The following is an 18,635-nucleotide window of genomic DNA, read 5'->3' as shown; positions in this document are numbered from 1 at the left end:
TAAAGCAGAACTTACTATAATTAAAAAATTTATTCTCATATTTAGCCCTCCTCAATATGTGACTGCACCACTTTTTTCCATTCCAAAGTTCATTAGCATAAATAGCTGCCTTTAGACAGGTTGAAAATGCTATTTTATACTTAAACCTCAAGCACTAACAGAATTCAGATATAATGCTTCAATAAGACTGAAATAACTTAATGCCTTTGGTATGGGAAGGTTTATATTTCCAGTAGAAGTAACTTCGGTTTCAGCTTTCCCAAGAACAATCAGTATTTAAAAAATCACATAGTATAATATTCTTAAAGATCAAAATTTAGAAAATTTGTTTAGACTTAAAGTCTTGTTTTAATTTCTAGAAGGTTGAACTTACTTACAGAGTGTTGATTGCTCTAGCAAGCCCGTAGGGACAGAAAATATGATATTTCTTCCACTTTTTTAATTTTGTCATCTAAATACAGATTAACAAAGGAAAACAGATTACTAATAAAGAACTTTCAGCCTTAAACAACAGCTCATGCTAAAGCAGACGCAACTGCCACATAATAGGGGCCAGGTTACTTGACTACAGCAGTTTATGACTCTCAAAGGTTTATCAAAAATCATAAAGCAGTAACTTCATTGTTTGCCTTGAGCCAATTAAAACTATGTGCTTAATTCCATAAATATAAGGCAAAGAAATGTATCTCACTATCAATACATATGTAGGTTATTACACACAAAATTTCAGATGGGAGTTTGGCACACTTTTCCAGGAACTAATAACTTCTAGTTTAATAAGTTTTGAGCCAGAGACAGCTCTTATCTAGGGTAAAGAGTTTTGAATCCTGGATTAAAACTTCGTAAACACTCTTAAAATCCATTCTGCAGAATGATGAAGAATGGCCATTACCTTGAAACGACCTTGCAAAGTTCCCCTACTTGTCTCCAGAAGTATTTGTGAAATGCAAGGGTCACAACATGCCACGACTATTTGAATTTCCATATAAACCTGAGCAGTTGCCTTCAGTAGTGATTTTACTGCCTATGCAGGAACAGGCATGTGATAATCAAGGCTATCTCAGAAAGAAATATATAGGAGAAAGCTGCAAGGTATTGAACATTTTTCATCTTTACTTTTGTATGACACTTATTCTTCTTAGTTAGTTTTAGTTTGGTAATAAATAACATATGCTAAGCCTTTTTTTGTACAACATTGATCTGTTAAACCTCCATTGCATTACACATATTTGCATACTCACATCTACCATAAAATTTTGTTGATATATCTGCCAGCTAAAAAGCATCAAAGCTGCCACTGGCTTGAACACAATTCATTAATTTCATTGTTCTATCAAACAACAGTAAAGAAGTAAATCAGATGCTTTGAGGTAACATAGCAGTGCCACTTAACATGACAGTACTGCAATTTCTTATGAACAACATGATATAGTGTAATACAGGAAGACAGAAAACACAAATGATAAAAAACCAATTACTTGCTGATAAAAATATGTAAATATTCTCTTCACACTGACGGTCCATAAAACTGCCTTATAGCTAACAGCAAGATGAAGCTTAGATCTCAGACAACATTTGATATATGACAAAATTTCTTAAATTCTTTTGATCTGAGCCCCATAATGATCCCCTCAAGGTTGCAGGCTTTATACCTGACAGATCATTGTTTTATAGTTTAATACATTCTCTTCCAACAAAGCAGTGCATAAACAAGTGCTTTAGCAATTAAACAAATGTTGCAGGGGCATGTAATGGTACCCATACCTCATTTCTATGAGCATGGTTATCTATATAATAGAGCTAATTGCTCCCACAGTGAGGGACAGCATGGACTTCTGCCAGCCCTGTTTAAAGAAGCCTTCTACTGTGTGTGACTAGCATGAAAAACAAACAAATTCGCTGTGCAGCTACAGAAAGTCTCAGAAGTGCTCTGTCCTCTAGAAAGCGTGAAATAATAGCAGTAGCACATCTGGCCCCTCACAACAGGTGGAGAGAGTAATTAAGTTTATGAAAGGCAGGGCCCTCTGAGTAAAATCTATGGGGTTTGTGACAAATTCATTGGACTAAGAAGCCCTCTTAAGCTCCTGCAGGCATTTTTCTCTTCTTCTGTGAAGCAGAAACTAGCTATAAACAGGAACAACTCCAAAAGATAGTATACACGGATAAGGGAAGCTTAATCTGGAGTCCCGAATAAATCAAAACTCCTCAAGCAACAGACATATTGATTTTAACAGCTTTATTAACTGGCTAAGAGAGTTATAACCGCAGTAAGAAACTAGACTTTGTTATTCCGGAAATCCTTCCATTTTGATTTTTCTAAGGTGTCAAACAGCAGAAATTATTTTGATAATAAACTAAGCAAATAAAAAAGACGAATTAAATAATCTAAGGTAAATTTCAAGTAAAAAAAGGAACTGAGACCAGTATCAGGTACCTCTGTTCCACAGCATCAGGCAAGAAGAACTCTCTGTATATTTATATGGGGATTTCTGAGGAATTTCATCAGGTTGATAAAGAAATTGAGGGGGATGTTAGTATGTAAATGAAGAGGGTTACTTGAAACAGAAACGCAATGAGAATTTTCTATTGTTCCAGTGAAGAGAAATATCATTATTTCTAAGATATGAAATCCTTTTAACCATATACTTCAGGAAATTGGGAAAATTAACATTTAAACTCAATTACAGCATATTGGAGTACAAGTTCTTAGATTGAAATGCTTCAGTAACAGAGAATAAAGAAGGCTGTAGAAAAAAAAAAGAGGAGTTTCTAAATAAATGAATGAATAGTGATATTAAACTGCTTTAGTAGAAGTAATTAGTGAACAGGCAGTTGTCAAGGTATCTATCTTTAGCTTAAGTTTGTATTAGATGGTACAGAGCTGGCAATAAAAAGCATCAGTGATTTCTTGAGTTTCAGTAAGAAAACAGCAATAGTTTGTGCAATGGCAAACTACTCTTCTGCCTTACTCTGGGAAGTGTAACAGTGACATTTTTGCTTCTCAGAAAATTTGTTCAGAAACTGCAGTCCACTAACTACCACTTAACAGTGAGAAAGCAGCCACAGGCTTCCAGTCAAATGGAAACTAGACCTCTGAACATAAATTAAAAGGAACAAATAATATATAAATATCTGTTTATGTGTGAATATATGCATTTCTTTATGCAAATATATATACATACATGCATTTCAGAGAGTATGTTAACATGCTGTTCCCTTATCTGCGTACATAATCAAAGAGAAATAATTTGAGGCTGAAATTTTCTGCTCTGAGCTTGTACCATGTGGATAAGCCTGTTGATTCAAATGAGTGTGTCCTGAGCATCTTAGAGAAGGCTGGAGAGCTGCACTGGTGCAGTAGTGTGATGCTTACATAAAACATTTTTTCATTATACCAATCAACTTTTATTACCGAAGAAAATCAGTTCAGTTGCAAAAAACATTTAGTGTGTCAGCAAAATAATTTTCTGTTCAGCCTTTAAGTTTTTCAAAGAAAGGGCAGTCAACTTGTTTCTTGCCAGCAAATCAAAACGAAAAGCCATTACAATTTTGTAGCAGTTTCAAAGGCAAACTGCCATAAAAGATTTTAAGTAAAGTTCCTGAAATCTGTTTTTGTGTTGTTAAAACAGGCTAACATAATTTGAGAAGTATGAGTTTAGTAAACAACAATATTCTCATACACCATAGAACACTGAGGACTCCAAAGGTATTGGTATATAAAGTCTACCAACAACCTTTATACACCTAAGTGGTTGATTCTAAAGATTGTCATGTGACAACAAAATTAAAATTTTTGATCCTTATTTCCAGTACCAATACACCATCAAGAATAAAAAGTAACCTCTTTTAACTGGTAGCAGTCTAACTGTTGTAGGAAGGAGAACAGTAGAGGTAAGGTTTGTGAGCCTCTTCATTACTGTCATTCTGCTGTGGACTGGATAAAGGTACAGCAGTGCTTTGCAAACTGCTGAGAAGCAGCATAGACAGCACTCATGCCACATGCCAAAACACAACTCAGCACAGGATTAGTCCATAATGTGTACTAAAGGATGGTGCAGAGCATCCCAGTGATGATAGGTGAGGGAGAGTCTCTGGGGAGCCATTCCTTCTTGTACAGTGATACTCACAACCAGAACAGAACAGCAGCCTTAGGACCATCCACAGCCAATTTAAAGGATGATTTCTATTGGTAAAAGTTATCTGTAGAACCTGGGCATGGTGTTGTGCTGAGGAAAAAACACTCCTTAACCAGGGAGGTCTATCAACTGATGCTGGTCAACCCTGCACTCCACTGCAGGAAGTTCACTTTCTGATGATTTTTCCAATTGGCTTTATTTGGGCTTTCCTCTTTTGAACACTAACTGTCAACAGAAAGCTACTGCAACAATGGCTAATGCAATTCCGCAATACAGAAAAAAGACATTTTCAGGCAGGATGACTCTCTGTACAACACTGAGACAACAGTCTGTACTGCATCCAGTTTTTACACTTAAAAAATGGAAAAATTTAAATAGGTTATCATTGGCTTGCCATGTATGAGGACTTGCTTCTGCCCTGAAAAAAGCTCAAGTGATATAAATATGGCACACAGCAGTACATAGAAAACTGCTGTGTAAAAGTAGAAAATACAATTTTTCTTATGTCTAAGAAACAGCTGTGAAAGTCATGAGTAGGAGTTGGACTCCCAGCTGAACACTTGATAAACATTTAATCAATGGTGGTTAAAGGATATGAAAAACTCCATTGCTAGATGTATTGTTTCCCATAAATTGATCTAGGATACCTTTTAATCAGAGCTTACTCAGCTGTATAGAGAGATGACTGAGGAAGTAATTTTGTGAGCTGTTATATAGGGCTGCAACAGAAACATTAATAGTCCCTCTGACATTCAGGTCCATGAATTCCTGGAATAGATCTTAAAGTGTGAGAGTGGCATGCTCATTTTTCTTTTCCATAGAGAAAGGTTGTCCTGGACATGAAATCCACATAGTTTTGCTGCACTAGGAGCAGGGTTTATAATCCTCACAGGGGAGGTAATGTTGGTAACAAGAATTGAAAGCACTGCATGGGATGAGATATGGCTGAAGAGACAACGCTCAGAAGAATGCAGGCTGACAGAAAGGAGCCAAGAGGAAAAATAGGATTTGATGAGGCTGATGTGGCACAAGGGAAACACAGCAGCCAGGAAAGCCTTGTGGGCCAAATGAAATTAATGTCACCAAGCTAGCCTAGGTACATAGCTCTCAGAGTGCTGTGTGGGGTCCAAAAGATAAAATGAAAAGGATGGGGTGATAGGAAAAGCAGCCTTTCCATAAATAGAATATTTTAGAAATAAAATCACATGCAGAAAATATAATATAAGAAAAGCAAAGCTGCCTGTTTTTAGACAATTCACATGATCCACAATACAGATGAGCAAATTTCTGTCTCTGGACCACTGTAGTTATTCTCCAAGGCAGTAAAAGATTCAGTATTACTTCTGTGTTTCTCCAAAGAGTTAGTCTGTGCACAGGCAGGGATTTGAATAATTTACAGTAGAATGTCATTAATCCTGCTACTCCAGGACCTTATCAAAGTACAGATTAATGAGAGGTCATGTAACTTCAATGTGCTACTGCTAGCACAAGCAATCACTCTGCCACTGAACTATTATACTTCCTTACTGAGCATGAACATTTCAATGAAAATAACAACTTTGGGTGGCTGTACAAGAAAACAAGCTTTTTACCAGAGATCACAGTGACTTAACAACTTTGGGCTAAGCTAATTTAGATTAATTAGATCTGGAATATTTATGTTCCACCATATGAAAGTTAAGGAGCAGAGTTAAATAAATAGACAGATAGATAAATCTGACAACGCTATCCTCAACTATGTCCTTAAAACTGCCTTTTAAGGATTCTCTGTTCCACAGACTAAAGAATCAAAAGTATGGCCTGCATTTCTCTAAAGTTAGTGCTAACACCTTGATCTGAGAGAGTCTTTTCCCTTCACTCCAGCTGTCTTGCAAGGCAGAGATTTCCTAGCACCAGGGCACCAGAGGGAGTTTTGTGCCTAGCACAGCACCAGCACGTGCAGCTGCGCCGGGGCTGCTGTGAGTTCGCGGGCAGGCAGTGCCCGATCCATAGCGCCGACTCCATCGCTGCGTCTCCGCATCGGCCAGCGCACGCAGACTGTGCTGCCTGGCAGCACAAGAACGTGATTTTAATGGACTTCATTAATGCTAACAACTCCACCTGTAAAAGCGCTGTAAATTCAAATGACTGCACAGTTGTACTCTCTGACTAAAGTCGATATAATACTATATATAGCAATATTCAATCAGCAAAATGGTTGCTGATGGTTAAAATGTTTACTCAGCCACTGGAAGAACAGGAACTGAGATTCAATGAACTGACAACCTACAGTACATATAGTTTCTGAACTGACCCTTTGTATGTACACTAGCTTCCCAGATGAAAGAAGATAATCAGCATTTAAAAGAATTTGCTTTGCTGTGCCGAGCTAATATTGACTACTGGACTGCAGACATACACTGAAAACAGCCACAGGGAAACAGCTACTCTTTCATTTCAGCTCTGTCCACGAGGTAACACTAATATGATACTACACAGAAGTGAGTGGAGGAGACAAAGTACAGACATCATACTTTGATGCAGTGTCCAAATGATGCTGACCAGGTAGCAGGACAAGGCAGTATTCCTCTTTGCATGAGCAGAATTAACATTAATTTTGCTGGAACTTCATCTCTACTAGATGATTAAAACTAAATCTCATCTCAGTGACAATACCACAACTTTGAAGCAAAACATTAAGAAATGTATTTGAGGAGGTACATAAAATTCTAGAAAATAATGATGATTAATGAAAAGATGACAGGGTTAACTAAAAAGGGAAACTTTAAAGATTGTAAAACCAAAAATGTTCTGTTAACTCAGAATTGGATTAGAGTGTTCTAAGTGCTTCAGGACTCGACACCATGTAAAGGCTGATTTATACTCCAGGCATCATAATGCCTACCTACTTCAGAATGACAAATAGCACCGTGCTGAGATCTCAATGGCAGCCCCAGAGCACTAACAGCAAATGTCTTCCATCTTAATATCTGAGCCTCTGCAATTCTCCTCACTTAAAATTCTGAGCACTTAACTTTTCTCGTTGCATCTAAATCCAGATACAAAAACCTTCAAATCAAACTATTTACCTCAAGTGAAATCTACCCTGAATAATTCATAAGCAGCAAGGAGTCTGAAACTGAACGATCTGAAGAGTGCGTTAATGAAGTCTAGAGTTTAAAATATAATGGTATAAAAGTTATTATGGATCTTTTCTAACCTTATAAGAAAGAATATTGGTGTCTGTAACAATGAAAGATCCCAATGAACAGGGAAAGAAACACAGTTCAGGTGTCTTGTTGTCAGTGACTGATGCTGCTAACAGAATCACACCGATTACTACAGAGAAAGAGCTGCTGTTTGAAGCAATTCCTGATGAAGGAGCTGAAGTGTTCAGATTGATTCTTATTCATCCTGCCCCTGTGAAGAAGTATTGATCCTAAAAATAGCTATAAGAAACTGCAATTCAATTAGAATAAAGTACAAAAGTCAAGAAAATGCACAGAAATGCAGGGCACATTATGATGACACTTACCTAACGAGAATTTTTGACTCTTTAAGACAAGGCAAAAAAATCACTTATTATGTCATTTCGCTGTGAGGATCAAGGTCTTGTATTTTCCTGTTTCAGCAAATCCTCTTTATAAAATAGATACTACTGAAATGTATGGTTGATTTGTCTGGGATATCGGTGACAAGCCAGCACTGTCATCAAATGGAATCTGCTTTCTAAGCTGGTTGCTAACTTATTTTGAATTTTGTTCATCTTAACCACTTATCCACAAGTGAGAATAGGAGATGGAGAGAGAGGTTCTGAACTAAAAAGCCAGCAATAGCCTTACCTGTTACAAATTCAGGGAAATTGGTGACTTCAGCCAAGTTCTTCTGCATTGCTGACAAATAATGAGTTCATTCTTCTGTTACTGATTAGCAACACAGGTGCACACATAGTCTGATTACTTTGAACTAATGGGAGTGAGTAATTAGATTTTTTTTTTTTTTTGTGTAGCACCAGATCATATAGTTCAGATGGTATTTTCAGCAATTTTCTTTTTTTTACACAATGGAAAAATAGCATTCTTTCATAAACTTGGCTGCTGAATAAAAGTACGTTTCTACCTCAATAATGAGAGTATAAATCTTACTTTTGGAGAATAGTACACTTGTGATAAAAGTCTTTCAGAAACTGGCATTTTCCTGAAAAGCACTAGTGAAGGTGCAAATATATAGCACTGTTTGCTATAAAGGCAAACTGGAGAAGAATTTTTGAGTTTTGAAGTACTTATTATTTGAGTCTGACTCAACTGTAGTAAAGCAAAGTAGTTAACACTTTTGTATACATTTAGAGTATTAATGCATGAAAACTGTTTGCTGATTAGTGTATTTTGAAGATGAGGTACATGCAGATGTCTGCTTAATTATGGAGAAAGAAGATGGGTTTCTGCATAAGACTTGGGACATGCAAATTAGGTTTTCAGATCAAAGACTTTCGAAAGGCAAGTCAATTTTTTCAGGTCTTATTTCCCCACTCTTGTATATATTTCTTGGAATCCTGAAAGGATAAGGAACCTTTCTATATGTCTGTTAACAGGGACTACAGATACATATAAGAAAAGTTTAATAGCATTCATTGTAAATAATGCTGTTCAGAGATAAACATTTTAAATACAGAAACACTATGAAATTATTCAGGATCAGATACAAATCACAATCACTTGACAAAACAGTCCTTTCTAGCATCAAGGTGATCTTTTGTGATATATATATTAATCCATAGATAACTGTAGTAAGATGTATTTTAAGTGAACTTTTAGCCCCTACTTTTCAGACATTTGGGTATAATTATCATTATATATATATAATTTAAATGTGCCTCTTCTCCCTCTGCTTAAATAGTACAAATTAGTTGGCAGTTCTAGGAGCAAAGGTAAAGAGGGGTACTCTTTCTCAGGACTCCAGTGCAGAAAATGTGGTTGAATTTGTCTTGACTGAGGAATAACTACATAATGAGGATTCACTGAAAATGCATCTGGCCCTATGCCTGTCAAAATCTTCAAGTCCCATGCCTTTATATGCCAATGTAGACAAATCACATGTTGAAAGAGTAAGGTCCAGAAAACCCCCTCATTTATTTACAGCAAAGACTTTGTCCATGTTGTTGCAGGTCAAGAAAAATGAACATCAGTGCTGATGGCAAGGAGCTTCACTTGAGAATCTGGTCTGTGCTTTGAAGTCTATGAAATGGAGAACTAAATGTAATTCTGTGAGGTGGAAATAAGCTGAGGAAGGACTGCTTCTCAAGTTTGTTTAGTCTACTATCCTGAAGGAGTCACCATCTCCACCCTCCATGATTAACTCATGAGATAAAGGGATTCCCTGCAGCAACCAAACCCAATGCAGAAAATGGTCTGAATAACATGAAGAGTACAGAGGATGAATGACATCACCCTTGGACTTTGTATGGGAGAAAAGGGAGGAAAAAGAAACACTGTCTAAATTCTGGTATTTCTAATTTGACATGCTCACCTCTACTCCTTTTAAATAAAAATAAAAATGAAACACACACTTTTCTCCTTTTAAATAAAAATAGAGTCACTCAAATTATCCAGCCTGTGTTGGCAATTTCTGTCTCATATCAGAGACATATCAGGCTGGCAAAGGGATGCATTTGTGAAGCTACCTTGCATTCTACTAGGACATGCTCAGTAATGTACCCTTTATAGGTCAGTTCAGAGAATGATCTCCTTACTGCTACTTTGTACTCCTCCCTGTCCAGTTTGTGATACGGAAAGTCTCTCACCGGACTGAACTCTTGCAAAGGGAGACTCCTGCCATGTGTGGGCAGAGGGGCAAGCATAACTCACCAAGTAGCTATGCTTTAAGGGCCAAGTGCCCCAAGTTATCAAAAAAGACTGTGTTCAAAACTCTGCTAAACTACATAAAAAGTCTTCAGAGAAAAACCAGAACAAGCCTAGGTGAACAAAAGCAGAAAAATGGTGCCATCCCACCCTCCATTCAGAGCTCTTTTTCTTCTGGGAAACTGCAGCATTAAAAAAAAAAAAAATTCCAACCACCATCTGTGTTTATCTTGCAGTTTTGCTTTCAAAGTAAGTCATGCTAAAGAAAGTTTCAAAACTTTTCTTAGCCATGTTTTATCAAAGTAGGAGCCTTTCCCCATGAGAGGTAAATAATCTTTCTGATTGTTAACTTTCACAGTTTACTGGTTTTTTATCATATTGTTTGTTCTGGACATAACAGCATTAAAGATTACTTGGTGGTCACAGCTCACCTTCGCTGGTAATGTTCTAAGTGATCATTGAAATGTATTTCAAGATTTGGCTTCTGTATCTCCAGTCCATGTTATTAAACAAATGAACAAAATGGATGAGAAATAACTTTAGAAAATGTCAATTAAGTAACCATCATAAAAGAACTGATAGTCTCAGATGATCTATGCAATAGGTACAAAATCCACTCTCCCACCGAATTATTGCATACCTTTCACATCAGTAGCAAAAATAGCAATTACGCTTTTGTGGATATCTAGTTTATCAGCCTGTTTTGCCTGCAATCGGTGTGAATGAGCCAAGGAGATAGCTTTACCAACTTTACACCCTTTGTTTATGGAAACGTGTTCTCAAACTGCTCTTCCACATGGTGACACTTTTGCAACTGCAGCCACACTTTAAGCAAACTACAGAAGGCATCTGCTGAGCTTCACAGGAATATGCAAGGAACAGTATGGCAGGATAACACTAGTTTTATGCCAAGTTACTGGCACAGACTGTTTTAATGGCTAGAAAAATCAAGAAGGCATACAAAAATCCTATTCTAGCTTCAATAAGGCAAAGCAAACATCACCACCTGAAAGGATTAGAATACCAAATGAAATTACCTTAGAAACAAAGACCGCTTTCAAGCGGATAACAGTATAATCCCTTTATGAAAGTGTTTCTACACGAAGTACTTTCTCCTTCTGAAACATTGCTTCTTCTCCCCCCCACATCTTCACATGAATGACTCATGTGCTGTAAAACCCTTCAGGCCAGAAATCTTCTATCTATACATGTAAGTAATTCAAAGAAAGAGAGAATTTATTTGCTCTGATTTCCTGCAAATCTCTGAGGATTTAAAACAGAACAAGGCCTGAATTCCCACTCTCTTGGTCTCAGGGCTGCCATTGTGAAACAAATCCAGTAGTGACAGTGATATTATACCTCTGCATTCAAGTTTAACAATGATTTTACTAAACTTTATTTCTAGGGTTTCTAAAATTTATTTCATCTTTTATTGATCCACAGGAAAACATAATGCTTAAATATTACAGTTGCTGCTTATTTAATGTTTTAGAAGATTTAAACCCATATATATAAAAAAAGTTAAGTCTTATTAGCTGTCATTTCAGAAGATCCAGAACTATATTTCCAATCATGTATTGGGAAAATGGTGATTCTTTGGGAAAACACTGAAACTGTGATGCAAACACAAATTTTGTGATTCTGCAAGCTGGTAGTTCTTCTAATATAAATCTGTATGTAAATTTTACCTTCTTAGATTTTATTATTCACTAAGGATTCAAATAAATTATGTATGATTCATGCAATAACTCTTAAATTCCGTATCACTGAAAATCTGAGCTTACAGGTGTTACCAATTATATAATTTTCAGGGTGATCTGCCTCATTAATGCATTCTACTTGTTCATCTGCATGCATGATGTTTGGGATTTGGCAAATTAAAAGCTTTAGATATGATAAATTGTGAAATAGAAGACCTTTATAATCATGGAAATAATGTTTTCAGAAGATATTTTGAACATTCCTACTGTTCCAAAGTTTACCTAATACATGTCTTCCACAACAGCTTTGTAGGAAATTTGTGTAAAGAAAAATTAGATATTTTTTTTTATTCATTATTCAATGCTATTGAAAACTAGAATCTAACATATCAAGCTTAAAATAAAGAATTCAAGTATTTGGAAAGTCTATATTTCATTGATCTTGCTGCTTAGTTATACTTTGGATCAGAAAAAAAATAATCCCATCTGTTTTTCAGTTCATTGACCATAAAATCTTTAAAGATTATTTTTTTATATCCCTTATAATGACTTTTTTTCCTTTTAAGTTCCAAGTGTACCATAATTTTTTAAAAGGTAGTCCTTAGTCCTTGATAGTCTGTTCAATCAACTTTAGTGACACAGAAATTTAGAAGTTTCCTACCTGGTGATGAGTAACCATCATTTTTGGAGCAAATAGTGTTCAGAGAGTTTGGAGGAGTTAGGATGAAGTGCTGGACAGACAAGAAATACAAAAGTTCCCATTCATTTTTCTGCCGAATACATTATGTTTCCTGATTAAAATATGAGTATAGTAATCACAATTATAGTGTTACGGTTGTGTAAAGAACACTTGTATATCCATTTTTATTTTTGCCATCTTGTGTTTGCTCTTTTATTGTTCTTTCCAGTCTTTTATATCATATTTCAAATTATGAATTAAACAGGTTGCATCTAGAACTGCCAATACTGTTGATTCAATAACTTCTACTGAATTCTTTAAATCACTATCAGGGACTTCTTTCTTAATCCTAAAGTTCAAATAATTGATGCAGTTTTAATATTAAATATTAAGTGATAATTATTATTTTATTACAATTATACAAATAAACTCCTAAGTTTAATAGTTTTTAAAAAACCCTGCTAGTTTAAGTAAATATCACCTTTCCCTCTCATCTACGAAAGATGTGCATATTTTGTAAGGCTGTTTTTGCATGCCAAATGTCTTCAGAGCTTGCTTTCTGTTTTCAAACACAGTGAATTTACAAGCACACATTATCAAATGAGGCCATCCATGTAGTAAGAATTTTATAATGCTAGTCAGAAATTTTTGCCTAGCAAATATCAGCATTTATTAAAATCTAACCCGTGATATTTCACTGGGAAGAGGAAAAATTTTCTTGGCTATTATATGCTTGGCTTTATATCAGTTTTCCTAGCTTTAGAATTACTTGAAGAGTGCTTCAGAATTGGTTTTGTTTTGTTTTCTTTTTACTTTTACTTCCTATTTCTCTTCTCATAGGTTTTATTTTTGATTGTTTGAATGTAGCTGTTCTCACACTGGTTACCTAAATATATTGCAGACCTTTCTATGCCTCCAGCAAGAACACCATCAAGTTATGAGGATAACACACTCTCCCCTTTCTGCCATAAGGAATCTCAGAGACAATCAATGAAAAGCCATCGTTTGCAGTTAGACCCTATCTGCCTTTCTGGAGAGGAAAGCTGGGGATGCAAATAACATTTGCAGAGCAAGATTTCACTTTCAGAAGAAGGATTAGAGAACAGTTGTTGAAAACTGTAAAACCAACATTAGAGGAAAAGAGAAGCCAGTGGATGGCCAGAAACTACAGTTGTGATTTGGGTTATTTACAGTATCCCGTGAAATAATTGAATCATTGTTCACCTGAGCATAGAGGCTGACTGATGTGCAGGCTGAAGGTAAAGGGTATTTGTCCTAAAACCAAAATCCCAGCTGCTTTTTGTTTCACCAGTGCTGCAGACATGAATTTTGTGTTCTTTTAGGCAGATCCCATACTCTAAAAGGGCACAGTGTGACCTTAGGAGACTTATTTTAAAAGAGAGTAAGAAACTTGTCAAAAAAGGCATGTTAATATACTGCTTGGAGTTCCAAAGATGAAAATGTCAAAGAATTTGTTTCACCAGCTACTTTTTCTTTCAGTATAGACTAAAGAAATTAAAATCTTTACCTTCTGAATCAGTGGGATACATCCCATCAATTTCAATAGCATTAGAATTTTTTTCCAATATTTCTTCAGATTTTTTCCTATATTTCTTCTCCATTCATATATGAAGAGATGCACAGCACTGAAACATGCCTCATGTCTGATGTGGCAGGAAAAATCACATACAAAAAATCATTTACAAGCCTTAGTAAGCTTATAAGAAAATATTCCTTCACTGTAAAACTCAGTACCTATAGAAGATCCTTGATTTAAAATATGGGTTTATGAGAATTTCTCTCTTATATAACTTAAAAATCCCCTTAGCTCTTTGTGACTGCCAGGTCCTAAAAACTGAGGTCCAGAAAAAAAGACTGATTGATTACAAAGTTCTCCATGTGGCCCATTCTAAGCTTTTTGCAGCTTGAGATAAGCATATGTATTGGTGTATTACTGTTAGCTCCACTGAACTTCAGTTGGACCAATTTTCCCAGAAAGTCATGTTCACTGAAAGTACTGCTGTATTTTTTAAAAGCTACAAATTTACAGCTAATATGAAAAATTTTAAAATCTTATTCTTATAATGGATCTTAATAACAGCTTACAGACAGTAATTAGTCAGTTTATCCCTAAAATCAAAATAATGAAGGAGGTTATGGCTCAGTAGCACTCTTAGTAACTCTAGGTCCTGCTCAGTCCCTTACGCCACAAATCCCAACCATTATAAGTTCTTCTTTCTGACTTTCACCCCTATCCTTCTACCCTCTGCATATCCATCAGGCAACTGCTACAGAAATGACAAATATTAAAAAAAAAAATTAAAGAATATATACATATCTATATACCTATACACAAGTATGCGTATCTTTCCAAGCTGCTGACAGAACACTCTTCCCTATGCAGACTTCCCCAAACAAAGCTTTCCTCCTTCTAGCTGGGAATATGAGAAGGAATGGAGTGACAGGATAAAGTGTGGGGAAGTAGACTAGCATGGAGAATTTTGCAATGTCATGAGACATATCACAGCAAAAAAGGCTAAAAGCATGAGAATAAAACCCTCTACAACATTTGAAGATTGCTGCCTGAAGCACAAAATAAGCTACACATTCTTTCTCACAGTTCTTTACTGTCTGAGCTATATTAGTATCCAACCCACATGATGTTGGCCTCACTCCTTTTTGGTCGTATAGCTCCCAGTTGCTTTTCAGCCATCTTATTCAGGCTGTACTTACAAAAAACCCCAAACGAAACTAAACCAAACCAAAAAAACCCAAAAAACCAAACAAATAGAAAACCCCAAAACAAAACAAAAAAAACACAAACAAGCCAAAAAACAAAAAAAAACCCCATGAGGTTTTTTTTTTGCTTTTTTATGTGCCACCTTAAAGCAAAGCCCAAAAACTCTTGAATTCTTCAGACTACTGGTGTACTGCTGGGGTTACTGTAACAGTTATTTTCCACCAAACCTTTCTCCCTCTTTAAAGAATTAGAGACTAGAACTAATAAGTGAAGATAACTATAGTCTCACATGTTTCTACGTATTTTATATTTTTTCCTAATAAAGTCATTATTATTACCAGAGGAGACCAACATTTAGTTCTGGATAAATTAATATAGATTTAAATTCAAGCAGTTATATACTAGCCAGTGGAAAAAGAAGGGTATTTACAAGTGAAGATAATTTATGTTATTCGCACATTATGAGTGTAATTTTTGGCATGAACCACCTAGCTAGATCTGTATAAGATAATATATAAGGGTCAATCAACAAGGAATTTTATGGACAGGGTGCTGGAATCCAGTCACCAAATATGAATGGAATTGGAAAAGGCTGCTTATTACATTGATACCTAGATTTTGTTATATTTTGTATTGGTTAAAATGACATACACACAAGAACAAACCTAACTAATAAGTAGAGATATGAAAAGTATTATGGAATTATTACCTAGCACCCTAGGGTTTAAAAAATTCCAACACAGGTTTATTGTAAAAATTGTACATTAATCATATATCCTGAGCCTAATTCTGTTAAGATTAGGAAAAAAATAAAAAGCAATTAAAACAAAAATCAGTTCACCTAGTGAAAAGTGCATCCACACAAAGTCTTTTAAAATAATTTCCATGAATTTTTAAACATCAGAACGCCATTTGAGTGAATCAAAATTAGGAGTTTTCATAATGTTGTAAGACTGAAAGATATAATAAAATAAAAATGTTCATAATTTTTACCCTTTCATTGTAACTACTGTTTACTTTTCACAAAAGAGATTCACTCTATTGTATCCTTTCACATATACACACATATACATATGTATATACATGGGAAAATTTAGAAAATAATGCTTTGTTTCATGTGGCTCAACTGCCTTCAAAATGTGTTATTTTGTTTCTATTGTCTTTCTTTTTGGAAAGAAAAACATGCACTAAGCACACTATTTTGTCTAAGCTTTTTAAAAATATCTGTACAGTGAAGTTCTTTACTAAACAGTATAATTCCAGTGTATTTATTCAACATATTTCTGATTCAATTTAGTTCTGAGCTATATTATTTGCTTTACATGCATAAACACATTGTTACTCAAGAAAGTACAACCTAGCATCTCCTTCCTTGCGATTTTACCTTTTCTGAATATCTGAGCTATTTTCATTAATCTCGATTTTCTCTCTGTAATGCATACCACAGGAAAACACATCAACAAATGAAAGGGAACTCTGATAATCTACAATTATCAAAACTGAAATACCTGGCCTATTTTTGAGACAGGTAAAGTGTTTGATCCTCTCTATAGGCCAGTATTCATCAGCAGGCTGAATCTGTATGTACTTAGCATAATGATTTGTATTATTCAAGTGTTTCAAAAAGATGAAATAGTTTTCTCTAAGAATGACTTTGATTCAGCAGCAGAATGATACATGTTAATATTCAGCAAGAACATGGCTAGGTGGAATTGATTAAAATATATTCCCAACTGTTTTTTAAATAAATCTTTTTAGAATTTTTTTTTAGATTTTACATTATGAAAGTAACTATATATTATTAATAAGGCCCTCAGAAATTCCATCTAAAGTAGTATGGGTCAAGTGCTTCTGCCATAGTTACACATACAAAAATATTATATTTTTAACTAACTAAAACATTGGAAATGACAACATAGTATATTTTATATGCATCTAGACCATTTATATAGAAGTAAGCACAGTGTTCTGGGAAAATATCAGTGTTCTCCAACAGGATTTAAGTACTGGCCTTGATCCCCAAGCTAATTGCAACACTTAAAACTTTGCATTTCTAGTGGAGTGAGTGATGATAATTTACATCTGATAAAAAGAATACATGTATCAAGTGTATTCATATGCATGTTTGTCACAGATGTGTATGTGTGTGGTGACACATAAAAGCTTCAGCTTATGTACTTTTAGTTGGAATTTAGCTGGCATTTGAAGAAAGAATAGATTCTTCAGGTGAAAGCATTTTTTCCAACTACAGCACATTATTGTTTCATGGTCATTTGAAAGCAGTGGCGTACCCAGTTCCAACACTGTGTTTTAAAACAGCTTTTTTTAAATTATTGCTGCTAAGGAAAAATAATCAAGACTATAAAAAAAAAAAGAATTCTTTAAGGTAAGGTATATTGCATTCTGGTTTAAATTATTGCTTAACATTGGGAATTTAAATTCACTCTATAAAATACAGCACTTTAGATGATGACAAGTTAATCCTTGGGCACATAATGGTCCTGTGTCACTCTTTAGGAGATGATTAGAAAAAAAGCAGCTGAACTCCAAAGGCAATTCCACTCAGAAAACCTACAGACATGGGAGGGTACAGCTCTGAGCCTATGGACCCACTGGACAGTGCTTACTGCAGAGAGCAGGGCGACATTCATCTGTCCAGCACCACTCACATGGAGCTACCAGAACCACAGCAGGAAGTCAGGGAAACTCAGCACTACTGTGTTGTCCCTGAAGCTGAAGCAACAAGAGAAGGGATCCGTCAGAAATGCCTATTTTACAAATGTTGGGATTTCAGGCATTGGAAGTTTCACATTTTAGACATTGGAATATGCTTCTCAGGGAAGTGAAGGATTTATCCCTGGGAACATTCAAAAGACATGGATGTGGCACTTAGGGATATGGTTCAGTGGTGAATATAGCCTTGTTGGGTTAACTGTTGGACTCGATGATAACAGCAGTTTTTTCCAACTTAAATGATTCAAGGATTGTATGATTGCAGTAAGGTCAGACCACTTTGGAAATGAGTGGTACATCTTGTACGTGTTCAGCTCAAAGCTTAATGTGAAAATCTTGTAAGTTCTGTTGTAATTACATAAAAGCTATCTGAAGAGATCTAAAATTATAGTAAGTCAAATGAGTGTTAAGTTGAAAATTAGGATATCTATATTTCCTTGAATTTGGAGACATGAAAGTATTTTAAGATAGAATGGGACATGAAATAACACTCAAGTTATCATAATTCTCAATTTATCATAAGACTAGCTTATTGTGCTGATGCCAGATTTTGTGTTCTTAAACAATCTGTGGATCAGAGAAGAGGGCTAGGCACAAAATCTTCAGTAAATTATGGATAAATTGTTAGAACAGAATCTCTCTATCTTTCTGTTTGAACTTCTGCTATTAGAACTTTATTGTAATTTATTGAACAAAGTATCATTGAGGAAGGAAAAAAAGGATTTGTAAATACTGGAGAGAGGACCAGGGATTTCCTTTAGACAACAGCTTAACATGACAGAAACTAAGAGCCCTTACCTGTTAATATTT

At 35.3% G+C, this 18,635-nt stretch overlaps 1 protein-coding gene across 4 annotated transcripts in view; it reads right to left on the bottom strand.

The window, feature by feature from the left end:
- The window catches only part of RALYL (RALY RNA binding protein like), a 386,418-nt gene that overhangs the window by 261,349 nt on the left and 106,434 nt on the right, over positions 1–18,635 (bottom strand). Inside the window, exon 1 of one of the 4 annotated variants that reach the window (XM_032128439.1) lies at positions 378–431. The exons of the other annotated variants lie outside the window; for them this stretch is intronic. The gene's annotated coding sequence lies outside the window, so the exon portion shown is untranslated. Of the gene's footprint in view, positions 1–377; positions 432–18,635 lie in introns of those variants that run through there. 4 annotated transcript variants of the gene reach the window in all.

Source organism: Corvus moneduloides, chromosome 1 (assembly GCF_009650955.1).
Source record: "Corvus moneduloides isolate bCorMon1 chromosome 1, bCorMon1.pri, whole genome shotgun sequence".
Lineage (NCBI taxonomy): Eukaryota > Metazoa > Chordata > Aves > Passeriformes > Corvidae > Corvus > Corvus moneduloides.
The sequence above is the reverse complement of the archived record's forward strand: the minus strand, read 5'-3'. Positions and strand labels throughout refer to the sequence as shown.